Genomic DNA, 13,152 nt, shown 5'->3' on the forward strand with positions numbered 1-13,152 from the left:
AAGGGGAAAGCAGCACAGCATAGAGTTGCTATTTTTGTTTATTAGATTTATATCCTACCTTTTATATACAGTAGAATATAAAACATACTATTTTCCTCATAACAAAACTCTGAGGAAAATAGGTGAAGGAGTGTCACTCCATGAGCTTCAGTGATTGATGGTGGATTTGAACTTCTGTCTCAGTGCTAACACCTTAACCACTATACCACATTGGCTCCAAACTTTCACATTCAGCTTCAAACCATTAAGAGAAACTTTGCCTAATTAGATATTAGGAATTATCATACATCTATGATGCATGAAAGAAAGGTCTGTCATCACTCATTAGCCATCACTGCTAAATTAGCTCCTGGGCATAAAAATATTTCTTTTTATAATAATAATTGGGGACAAATAGGATGCTTATGTCCTGTGGCTTCTTATAGGCACCAGTATGCCCATTCTGAATTCACAATGCTGAAGTAAATGAACATTTAGTCTGATGTAGCAAGGCATTTGTTTTGTTCTTAATCCATGATGGTTCACCAACATGTGAATCATCACTTATATTCTTGAACCAAGGTGCAGTGAATATACTGGATAATTTTCAGCTGAATGCATGAAGTCTCAGCTGAAGCACAGGGTGTTTGGAGAGCCAATTTCAGATGATATGAAGATGCTATCTGAGGTGTGTAATCTGTTAATGGCTCTGTAATGAATTGATAGTGACATTGGGCGATATGAAAACACTCTGCGTAGCAATTCATCTGCAATGCCTCCTTCACACTTACAAGTCACCCCTTGATGTCGGTGATGAAGGTACATGTCTGCAAACCCAGCCCTGAGTTCTTCTGATTATTCTAGCCCACAGGTAGGCAACCTGTGGCTCTAGAGCAGCATGCGCCTCTTTGAGCCTTCCCCTGTGGCTCCCAGTCTCCTCTGCCATTTGCAGAAAGAGACAGAGAAAGGCATTTACGCTTCCCTGCTTCTCCCTCCCTCCCTCCCTCTCTCCCTCTCCCTCTCTCTCTCTCTCTCTCTCTCTCTCTCTGTATGTGTGTGTGTGTGTAAAAGAGAGTAGACTCATGATCTTCCCCGACAAGCTGAAAAACTTTTTGGGCGGGGCTCCTCCCTTTGCTGCATCTCTGCAGGAAGCAGGAAGCAGGAAGGGCAGGAGAGAGCTACTAGCCCAGCCATGCTGACTCAGGAATTCTGGCAGTTGAAGTCCATGAGTCATAAAAGAGCCGAGGTTGCCTACTTCTGAGCTTGTTGGAGAACAGCTTGAAGCCAGCTTGCCAGGTGAGCAGAAGATCGGAGAGAGGGGGAGGGGAAGAGAGAAAGAGAGAGGGGGGGGAGAAAGAGAGAGAGAGGGGAGAGAGGGAGGGAAAGAGGACTGGCAGACCAAGGGCAGAAAGAGGGAGAGGGAAGGAGAGAGGGAGAGACTGAGAGAGACCCTTTTGACATTTAAAATGAAGATAATACTGCATATATCCTTTTTTACCTTTATGATATATATATATTAAAGGTAAAAAAGGATATATGCAGTGTTATCTTCATTTTAGATATCAAAAGGGTTTTGCGGCTCCCAGTGTTTTGTTTTCGGTGGGAAATGGGTCCAAGTGGCTCTTTGAGTGTTTGGGTTGCCTAACCCTGTTCTAGCCCTTGTCTAGAACTTCTCCATTAAAAAAAAAAATCTGCCGTGTCTGATAATCAAATGCAATTTCTTCCTGTCTCTCTGTGTCTGTGTTTTCTATACTCTTGCCACCACAGTTTTTGGGCCTGTTCCAATGGGCTGCACAAAAGAGAGCCGAGGCATCTGAAGTGTCACTCCACATCTGTGGCAAAGAAGCGGTATTTCCATTTTGTTGATGCTCTGAGCACATGTGTGCAGCAGAAGGTGATATCAAAGGAGCCGTTTCCCCTCAGTTCTGCACATTATTTTTTCACTGCTGTGGCGAATCTTTCTGAGCTCCATGAACCAATAAAACAAGAGCCCCTGTTTGAGTTGATATATTAATATTTGCTGAGGATTTGCAAGGTCGGGGCGAAATGTCAGCAGATTGCTGGGGCAGGACTGTGGGGAATAATTAAACAAATCTCCCAGCACTTCAGCCTCCTGAACATCTTTATTAATCTTTTGGAAACAGTAACGCTGAAACAATTTCTGCTTTCGCAACCATAAGCAAAGAGTCAGGAGAAGTTGCCTTAATCAATTCCTTGGATTGGCGATGTTTGCTTACTGACAGTTTCTTGGCCCCCTCCTTGGCAGATGCTGGTGAGCCAGGAAGGCTGTCCTGGGTGAATTAACCGCAAGCTGCTGGGATTCTCACCTCCAATCCAGCTCCAGGAAAAGCAGAGAAGCACTGGGGATGGGTTTTGAGACAGGACTGTCAGGATGGGAAGGAGAGGCAGTTTAACCTCTGAGATCATAAATGGGCTGAAGATTGGATCTTGGCATTGAAACCAGTGGCTGGTCCTGAATTTTGGTAAGCATTCCAGCATATCTGGCATTCCCTTCTGACTTTAGTTAATGTGGGTTCAGCTTGCTATGTTGCAATTGTCATTTTTCTCCAGGCTTTACTTTCATTTACAAGAAAAACAATATTCGGTCCTTTTTATTACAGAAATGGGAGGAAAAAAAACACCCATAGGGTATTGGCCCTGATTTTCCTGGAAGACGTCAATTGGCTTCTGGCTTTTAGCATTCCAGCTAAAACGGAGAGCAAAAGCTGCGGTATGACTGACAAGTCCTTAAACACTTGGCACTTTAAAAATCATTAAAATTAAATGTTCTTTTCTACAAACCCTTTAATAAATTACATCCTCATAGCTGTTACACTACTTGAACCAGCCTTTGCTGATTCACATTGCACAGTGATGGCCCCTCTCCAACATATCCTCACCACTGCAGTTCTGTCTATATCATGCTTGTCTGAAGAAGATCTCAAAGAGTATCTAAATTTTCTTCCTCTGGTATTGGATGTTTTAAGCTGATGGAGTGATTAAATATAGGGCCTGTATGTCACAGTCTTCTCAGTTCTTAACTCAGCTTTGAGGTGCTACTCAGCTTCCAGTACACCTCCCCTCAGCTTCCAATATGTCATGGTTGTTCTAGAGCAGTGTTTCTCAACCTTGACAATTTTAAGGCATGTGGACTTCAACTCCCAGAACTAGAGATTCATCTCATGGGGGGGGGGGGGAGAACGCCATTTTGCTTATTTATTTTAACATGGTGTTGGAGAGTGGCAGACAATCTTGGGGGAAGAAATTGGGGATGTTTTCTCCTCCCCTGAGGTAAGTTCTTGTGTGAAGTCTGGGGGGGGGTTAATGCAAGTATTTTACCCTTTAGCTGCTTAAAAAAAGACGTGCCAAATCCTATTATTGAAAATTATCATTTTACCATCAGATGGATGCAAAGAATCTCACTTTCGATGGAGATCAGCTCAGTCTGGATACATTTTTGTTTATTTAGCTATTCAAATGTCTTAACTTGGCATACAATTCTAGATGGTGAAAAACAAATGTAAACAAGCATAAAAACCTATTTAAAGTTATTTGTCTAAGACAACCATCCCAACTGACTCACCTCCAGACATGTTGGATTATAACTTCCTTAATGCTTATCACATGCTATAGGTAATGGAAGCTCTCCTTCAATGGTTGTTCACATTGTTATTTTTTACACTGCTTACAATAATGTATTTATCGTTTTAAATAAATATTTTATTATTATTTAAAGTTTGATTGTATTGCTCTCCTGCAACTCCATCTTGTGGTTGAAGTTTTCCCTGCCTTACTTCATTTATGATAGAAGGTTTAGATATGAGGTTTCTACTACCCACCCTAAGATTTGAACTGCCTTCATTTCTCACTTTATGTACAATAGGAATAATTAATAGGATCTTCCACCAATCAGATACCTGTCTCAGACCTGCAGGCTTTCATTCTGAATCATCGTATTATATGTACCATGAACATCCACAAAACATTGGTTTTCAGTGGAGTTAGTTGAGAGAACACCAAGAAAACACCTTAGGAAATCCTGGAAGAATGCAGTAGCAAAGCCCCTCCATTTCCCCCCCAAAAAAACCTACAAGGAGGCATTGCAGAAGTCACCATGAAGTCAACTCATTGGAGATGGTGCACTTTTCGTTCTCACAGTCAGTTCTGCCAGTCATACTTGGCAGATTATGCATAAATGTAAATCACTTACTCAGCAACTAAAAGTATAAAATTTTTGATATAAGTGATGTAATAATAATAATAGTAGTAAAGTTGGAAGGGACCTTGGAGGTCATCTAGTCCAACCCCCTGCTCGGACAGGAAACCCTACACCATTTCGGACAAGTGGCTGTCCAGTCTCTTCTTAAAAACTTTCAGTGTTGGAGCATTTACTGCTTCTGGAGGCAGGCTGTTCCACTGATTAATTGTTCTCACTGTCAGGAAGTTTCTCCTTAGTTCTAGGTTGCTTCTCTCCTTGATTAGTTTCCACCCGTTGCTTCTTGTCCTGCCTTCAGTTGATCTGTATCTGTGATGACATTCATGCATGCAAAGGGTGGTTGGATTGCCTGTGATTAATATTTATTTTTCAAACCAGGCTCAAGTTCCATAATTGTGGAGAAATATGGTGGAACCAGCCTACATCAACAGAGATTAAGAGAACCACAGTCAAACTTTTGGGTTATAGCGAGCTTCCTTGACTGCATTTGGAAGAGTCTTAGGATTCACTGAAGCCAATCAGCTGGTTTTTTATTTTGTGTTATTCATCTTTATTTCTCTAACCTCTGGCTTTAACAGACATTTCCTTAAAGCAAGTTCATTAATTCAATGGCATGGTTTAATTTTGCCCTGAATATGAATGAAATATATCCATCTAGAATGTGGAAGGATGACTCAGCTACTTAAAGTTCACCAACCAGTTTTCCTGTAAAAGTTCTGTGGAACACTTACTGAAACTTGAGCAGGCACTCTTGGACTGAATTTATTACTTCATTGCTGCTAAACAAATTATGACTGGGCCACAAAAGAAAGAAGAAGCAGTGACTTGGATCCAGAGCAACAGGGCGGATTCCTCCTCAGTTACTGCAGACTGTTGGAACATCCTTGAATGTCTTGAGATGGCAAAATGGGGAAGAATGGGGACTGGGAAAAGATTCACTGTGTATCCTATTAGTGGAAAGCCTTAATGGGATCATGATGCTACAGTGAGTATCCCAGTTTTATTCCAACTCGGTAACAGAAGTTTGCCAACAGAATTGGCTGCCAGTCCAATTCTTTGTTCGGTCCAAATAATTAATTTTCATATTTAGAACCCATTAGAGTTTGCAACCAGATTAAGGAAGGAAGGACGGGATGCCTTCTAGGAGCTGACCAATTTAGCAAACAGGGCCAGAGGATTTTTTGCCCAATGAGACATTAGGACACTTGAGCCAATCACTGAAAGGGATTATATGCCCAGATGTATATGTGTGTGTAGACCATATGCACAGAGTCACAATTCAGGAAAGGTTTTAAAAAAGAAACTATTAATTACTTTAAAGGGAAAGAAGAAGAATTTTGAACTACTTAACATTATTTCTACTTGATTCTATCTGTAGAAACAATGATTTTATGTACATTTCATTTCATGTGCAGGCTTTTTAAAAGCTTTCAGGAATAATGTGATATATTAATGTTATATTGATAATATTCTTGTCAGCAATACTGTTCAATAAATTTGCAGTCTTTTTGTAACAAAGTGCCATTTTCAGTGTGTGTATGTGTGTGTGTGTGTGTGCAAGAAAGGAGCTAATATTAAGCCATCTATGTACTACAATTTAAAAACAAAACCTAGCGATAATATAAAAGTGAAGATTACAAAACAAGGAAGGGAGCTGGAGAGAGGAATTACTTATTTTCAGAATTTGAAGTTGAATTCAACTCACTGGTTAGTTTTTTTGTTTTATTTTGTTCTTGAAGATTCAAGAAGAAAGTTCTGTTTGGATGTACTGGCACATATATCAGAGAAAGCCTAATATTTTATTTTAAAAATGCAAGCAATCACCACTGATATGGAAACCATGTGAAACCAAAGGAACAAAGCATACTCGCCTTGCTAAACATGTTCACATCAAAGTTTGAGGCACACATTTGCACATTTGGAGGAAATGCCTTCATACTTCTGACAAATCCATCTGCCCCTGAACTCATCTGGCATGTGGTCAGGGGGACTTTTATTTATTGACCAATATTTCCATGACTCCATTTGAACACCGGATGCTATATTTCGATCACTCTCATCTCAAAACAACATTTTTATTCCCCCCCCCCTTTCCAATAATCACCCAATGAGCTGTAAGGTTGTGGCTGGAAGGATAGTAAATTCATTCCACCTCATTTTAAGTCATAAACTTGAAAACTTTTAGAAAAAAATAACATGACTAATTAAAAGTGTTGTGAAATTTGGAGATTTATGCATTTCTATTTTTAATATAAACATAACAGAAACATAAAAAGAAAAGTAGCAAAAAGAAAGAAATATGAAAGAATAAAAGAGAAAGAGAAAGATAACCAAAAGAAAAAGAAAAAAGGAAATCTAAAGGACCTACTTCCAAGTTTCTTTGCAGCAATTAACAAACACAGTACAGATAGTCCTCAGCCTACGACCATAACCGAGGCCCAAATTTATGTTGTTAAGTATGAAAGGTCCATAAAGGTCCATAAAGGGTTTCCAGTGTTTTATAAAAGTTGCTCCCTCCCTAATCAAACAAATCAAAATGACAGCCATTTTTGCAAGTGCTGCCACCTTCACAATCCATCCCTCCAGGATAGGCACCTCTATATTCTTCCACCTTTCTGCATATAATAGGCTCACTGCACTTAGCATTTGCTGTATAAAAACAACAACCCAGCTTCTTTCATTTGACTCTACATAAGAAAAAAAATCTGGTTTCATGTGAACATTAATTTTTAAAACTCTACTTATGCACTTCAACTTCTGGAGAAATGAGATGGTTAATCAACCTATATTGTTTTGGGAGCAGCTTGTGATTCTAAAAAGAATCATATCATGCCTGGGCCAATTTTTGAAGGCTGTGCTTTGTTTTAAAGTAGCTTAACAAGGTTCTCCTTCAAAGCTGCTTTATGAACCAACAGACTCCTGCTTCTATGAGTGAAGGGAAGCAGCTGAGTTGCTCTGCCTCGCTCCTTTGGAAGTTCCAACAGATCATATGGTGAAATCTTTTCTGAGTGATGGAAATTCAGGCTGAACTAGGTCATCTTGTTAGGGCAGGCCAATCTGCTTAGTATACAGTAGATCTAATAACAACCTAAAAGAAGCAACTTTATTTTAAAAGGAAAAGCGTGAAAAGAACCTAAAGAAGAAACACTTCATTCCTTTCAACCTTTAACAACACCACTAATTTCCCACAATGAATTGCACTCTTACTATCAACAGCATGGAAACAGTCTGGTAAACATTAAGACATTTCACTGGAGACATAATGCAATTGACTGCTTCTTACTTAACTGTACAGTGATTGATGAAATGAAGAACACCTTTCTGCAAGCAGGAATCCAGGCCAGCACAGTGTTGTCCAATAATAGGATAGACGATTCTCCATTCTCTAGGTGTAAAAGAGCCAGTGCTGAAAATGATATTGACCTCATGTATTTGAAACGGCCATCTCCAGGGGGAACTCCCATCCCTATCAGACTGAAGCCTCCATAGTTTAAAAAAAAATAATTTAATTATTTAGAAAAAAATCATGTTTCACACTAGATCCAAACTGGATGGCCAGTTGCCTACAGTTTTTTAAGATCAGAAAATATTAGCATCCATCCATCCATGTATCCCTCCATATATCCCTCCATATATCCCTCCATATATCCATCCATCCATCCATCCATCCATCCATCCATCCATCCACTGATTTATTGTTGGCAACATTGCTGATGTATTGTTGGCTGAGAAGCTGCAAATTATCTGATTCTGAAATGGCATGATTCAAACACATCTTCAGCAATGTGAATGCTGGTGGAAAATTCTGGCTATCAGCTCACCAGATGGCATAAGGCAAGTTCTACTTTGTCACTTTGGAATCTTGATCTGCAATGTGGGTGTACTGATTGTACTCTATAGAATTTGCACAAGAATAATTAAGATAACTAATGTCAAAAACACTAAAATGTTCTCAACAACAGTAGACAATAGTGGAGGGGAGACTTTATATCAGGGGTGTCAAACTGCCAGCTGGCGGGCCAGATGCGTCACATGGAAGCCGCGCCCACCCCATTGCCGGCTATGGCAAACAGTGCCAATACGACATCACAAGTTTGACATATTTGCTTTATATTGCAACTGTGCCAAATCTTTCCTGTTTGTTGATCTCTGGTATGTCTTGATTTTATCCTTCTAGAACAGTGGTTCTCAACCTGTGGGTTGGGACCCCATTTGGGGTCAAACGACCATTTCACAGGGGTGCCAAACAATGCAGTCCACCATCCCCCCCCCTTTTCCTTAGCTGTGCTACTCCCTTTTATTCTATTGGCTTTTGAAAGCCAATAGAATAGACTCTCTTTCATAGAGTCTAATTCTATTGGCTTTCAAAAGCCAATAGGAATTGTCCAGGCTGTCTCTGCCCTGCTGAGCCCGCCAAAAGTCCCATTCTGCAAACGGTGCTGCAAGTTGTCTGCAGCGAAGGCGAGCTGTCTGGAAGCTTCCACCCCTCCTTGCTGAGCAATTACTAAAAATGTAAGTAAAAGAGGGCCAGGGGTGGGAGGTGGGAGGCCAGTGGGCGCAGGGAGGGTTGCTGGTGAGCATGGGGCCCAGCAGGTGCCTTACCTCCCTTGGGCTGGGCCAGCTGATGGCCCAGCCGGTGGTCGGCCTGCACCATCTCTGCCGCTTGCCAGTGCCTCGGCCTGCGCCATCTCTGCCGCTTGCCACCGCCTCAGCCGGTGCAGGGGGCAGCACCACGCATGTGCGGTGCTCTCGGGCAGGGAAAGTCCTTGACTTACGACCGTTTGGGTAGTCCTCAACTTTCGACCGGTTGGGTAGTCCTCGACTTACGACCGGTTGGGGGTTGCAGCATTAAAAAGGTTGAGAACCACTGTTCTAGAAGCTGTTTGTTCATTTAATTTACTACATTTATTGACTGTGTCAGTCCCACACTGTTGCTATGGACATTGTTCTTCAATGTGAACCAATTAAAGGTGGGGTTATAACAATATTCCATTAGATCCAGATGTACAAACTAATGTTGTGCATACTTTGGAAATGATTTGGGAGTTGTATTTTGGTTCATGCCATGAGTATGAACATAGCATCTCTCTTCTAAAATAGATTGACTTATTTCAGGCTTTTGCAGGAGTCTGAATAAAGGTTCCTGCTGCTTTCAGGAATCCACTCATCAAAGTTAATGTGACTCTTAAAGCAATATCATTTTTTTTCCCTCCACATTTTGGGAAAACTTGTAATGAATAGCAGAGCTCTACGGTGGCTATTTGAGGTTCAAAGCAGTTGTTCTGAGTCATTTTTCAAGCATGCACAGCCTCAGTAACACCAAGGGATAAAATGTCTGCACAAATGCACTAGAGTATTTTCTCAAAGAACTCAAAAAAATGGTTTGACACTGCAGTTTAGTAATAATCAGTAACTGCATGCTTCTAGTGGTTATACTGTATATCAATTTAACCAGCAAGAGCTTCTTGTACAGAATCCCGGTAATCTAGTGATGATACTGAAAGCTCCTTTTTCTCATAAGGTTTGAGAAAGGAAAATATCTATTACAGCAGTATGAATATTTTTGATCTATACAAAAACAGGTCTTCCCTAGTTCACAGGATTTTCAGAAATAAAATGAATGGGACAAAAATTATTAGGGATGCTATTTGGCAAGGCAACTGTTTCCCGTGCCCAAATTGCATTCTGGTACCTTTGCCACTTCCTGAATTACACCACGTGGCCCAGGGAAAAATGGTCTCATTTTGCTGCCTTAATGAAATTGCACAGTGTAGCAGCAAACATCTGAAAACTGCAGCAACCTTCTCCAGTGCTCTGAAAACTGTGTTAAGGCACAAAAATGTAACAGTCTGTCCTTGGGCCACATGGTGGTGACCCAGAAGTGGATGCCATTTCCCACCATTTCTGGAATTGTGCCATGACGCCGAGTGACCAAGTGTTCCAGCACTATAGAAGGCTTCAAAGGTCTTTAAAGGATAAATGAGGAGCAGTGTATGGGGAATATTGGGGTGGGAATCAGACTTAAGGCTAAGTGGGGAACCATTGGGGACTGGGAATGCTTGCAGGGCCCTGATCTGGTGATGGTGGGGGGGGGGAATGGAGTTGTGTGTGGGTGCTGCAGCATCCCTGCAGTTGGTTGTAGGGATGGCTGTAACTTTGGGACTGAGTTGTAAGGAACTTCTGGGGGTTCTGCTATAACTTTGAATGGCCATTAAGTGACCAATCATAAGTCTAGGACTACCTTTATATTGTAACCAAAATTTTTAGCCCACTTTATCATATGTTCTTTTACTTGTTCTTTTTCTGTTTCAAGTTTCAATAATGGTTTATACATTTAAGCAATTACATGTTCATCATTCATATACAAGTCTATTCCTGTAAGCCAGCCAGAGTCATTGTGAACTGGGTGGCCACATAAATTTTCTGAATACATAAATAAATAAAAGAAATAAATTTTACAGTCTTATAATGTACAAAATCATACAATTTTAAATCTTTCTAGTAATTGTAAATAAGAGAACCATTGACAATTATATCTTTCTGCCACTAGTATTTCTCTTGATTTGATTTTACATTCCCCTTGACAAAATTCTAGTATCTCAAGATAAATTATCCATTTGTGTTTGCCTATTACTTCTCTCTAAAATGTTTCTTGTGTAGAGATCCACACAAAAGGATGTTTTCAGGAACAATCTGGGTTTGTATATATTTTATATTTTCAATATGGCATGTCAAATAATGATTTTTAAAATCCATAATAAACTTGACATTATCCTATCACAAATATCCATGCCACCCAAATCTAAGGTCATGCTCTTCTAACTCCGAAAGTCTTCTATTTCTCAGCAGCACCCACTCTTTTATCCAAACCAAACAACAAGCTACAAAATAAATTTCAAATCAGATGAACCCAATCCTCCTCTTTCCTTTGTATCTTTTAATGCCTTATACTTAACTCATGTTTTTCCTCCTGACACACAAATTTAGATATATTCTTCTGTCACTGTTTAAATGGTGTATCAATTGTCAAAACAGGTATTGCCTGAAACAAAAACATCATTCTAGGCAAGACATTCATTTTTATCACAAATATTCTCCCCAGCAATGACAGTTGTAGTTTCTCCCATCTTAATGTTTCTTTTTAAAAAACTTCATTCCATGTCTTAATATTTTGAAATAACATGGAGTTCATATTTGTCATAGTGTTACCCAGGTATTTTACCTTCTTCTCCATCTTAAAATCTTTGTATTAATCTTGAAAGCAGCTAATGCACCAAATTCTTTTAATTTATCTATTAATATTTCAATTCTCTTTAAAGCAGGGGTGTCAAACTGCTGGCCCATGGGCTGGAGGCATCATAGCAAAACCACGCCCACCGCATTGCCGGCAATGGCAAAAAAGTCATGATACATCACAACACGTCACATGACATTGCGAGTTTGATACGTCTGATCTAATATATTACTATTGTATTCTAATCTTCCAACTGAGCATAATATTTCCTGCATTTGCTGAAGAGACTTCTAGACTACGATAGTTTTGCAAATCTGTATGTCTTTAAAAGTCACATTCTTTATTGTTCTTGCAGCATCACATTGACATGGCTAGTTAGCCCCTTTGGAATTATTAAAAAAACAAGCCTGGAACAGTTTGAAAGACTGAAATGTGCCTCTCCTGTCATGCCTTTCCTATTATCTTTTCAGAATGCTCATCAACTTCATATAAGTAGATGACTTCCAGGCACATGCGGGCTCTTTCCAGAGAATAGAACTCAACATTCCCAGTGATATTTAAAGTCCAGTGGCAAGTGAATTTCAGTGTGGTTTTTCTAAAGAAAAAGAAAGGAGATCTGTTACTCAGTTTGGATATAGTCAGCACAAGAACTTCAGAATTTGAACATCAACTATCATACTTTGCAGCTAAGCCAAGTTAGATAACCATATAATGGCTGATTGCCAGGTAGCATAAGAGTTCCTGATTATCTGGAGACATAACAGCTGTGCTTCTGTCCATGAGTGCAGAACATGTTCTTTGTTGCTCTCTAGATCTCAGCCCAAAATAGTTTTGGAAACCCTCTATCAGATATGGATTATACATGGTGAACAAAATCCTACATATATCTTCTTAAATTATGTCATATTGTTCTCGATGGAACTATCTCCTAAAAAGAAAAAAGAAAAGAAACATCCATATGAATGCAGCCTAAATGCACCTGTACCTTTAGTCCCTTTGTAACTTCCAAAAATCAAACTTTTAATCACCTTGTTGCTGTTTATTCCAATATATATATTATAAAATTTGGACTGCTAACAAAGAATTAAGGGAGAATGGGATAGCTATTTCGAGTTTCTTAACTCTCTTCAGCCACACTTACCCTTCTGAGATTCGAGCCTGAGCTATATTTACCTCCTAGGCCACAGGCTCCTTCTCACTTTGTCAGCTGTATCAAGGAGGGAAGAGACAGGGGGAGGAGATTTACCTTGAGTGTTTCTTGATGCACCCTGTTGGCCCAAATATGGGAGACAGAAATTTTCTTCTTCTTCTTCTTCTTTTTTTGCCTGTATCAGCTCAATCTAGAGCCATCCACAGGCAGCAGTCACAACTGCGACATCATTTATATTATAAAATTTGGATTGCTAATGAAGAATCAAGGGAGATGGGATAGCTATTTCGAGTTTCTTAACTCTCTTCAGCCACACTTACCCTTCTGAGATTTGAGTCTGGGCTGTGTGCATGTTTAAAAAGTCCTTAAACTTGTATTTGAAATTTATTTTGCTAAGGATTAAGAGAAACTCACCAGATCCAAAGGTTCCTAAGCTAATTTCCAAAAGTGACTAGAAAAAGAAGTATCTGAACCCAGTGTCCCATGAAAAGGCACTAGTTGCAATTTGAGTGAAGATGGCTTATTCCTTTATCTTCCAGAGCTGCAGTCTCATCATGAGGAGCAACTGTACAA

At 39.8% G+C, this 13,152-nt stretch overlaps 1 long non-coding RNA gene across 3 annotated transcripts; it reads left to right on the forward strand.

Moving 5' to 3' along the window:
* Window positions 1-1,218: 1,218 nt before the first annotated feature.
* On the forward strand, window positions 1,219-5,713 carry LOC120301736. 3 transcript variants are annotated; one of them, XR_005554992.1, is made up of 3 exons: window positions 1,219-1,275; window positions 1,747-2,462; window positions 4,574-5,713. It is a non-coding gene; the product is annotated as an uncharacterized LOC120301736 (long non-coding RNA). The 3 variants fall into 3 exon arrangements; XR_005554993.1 differs by lacking the exon at window positions 1,219-1,275 and adding an exon at window positions 2,601-2,710 and having other exon boundaries at window positions 1,529-2,462; XR_005554991.1 differs by lacking the exon at window positions 1,219-1,275 and having other exon boundaries at window positions 1,531-2,462.
* Window positions 5,714-13,152: the final 7,439 nt, after the last annotated feature.

Source organism: Crotalus tigris, unplaced genomic scaffold, assembly GCF_016545835.1.
Source record: "Crotalus tigris isolate CLP2741 ecotype Arizona unplaced genomic scaffold, ASM1654583v1 scf7180000024391.5723578, whole genome shotgun sequence".
NCBI lineage: Eukaryota > Metazoa > Chordata > Lepidosauria > Squamata > Viperidae > Crotalus > Crotalus tigris.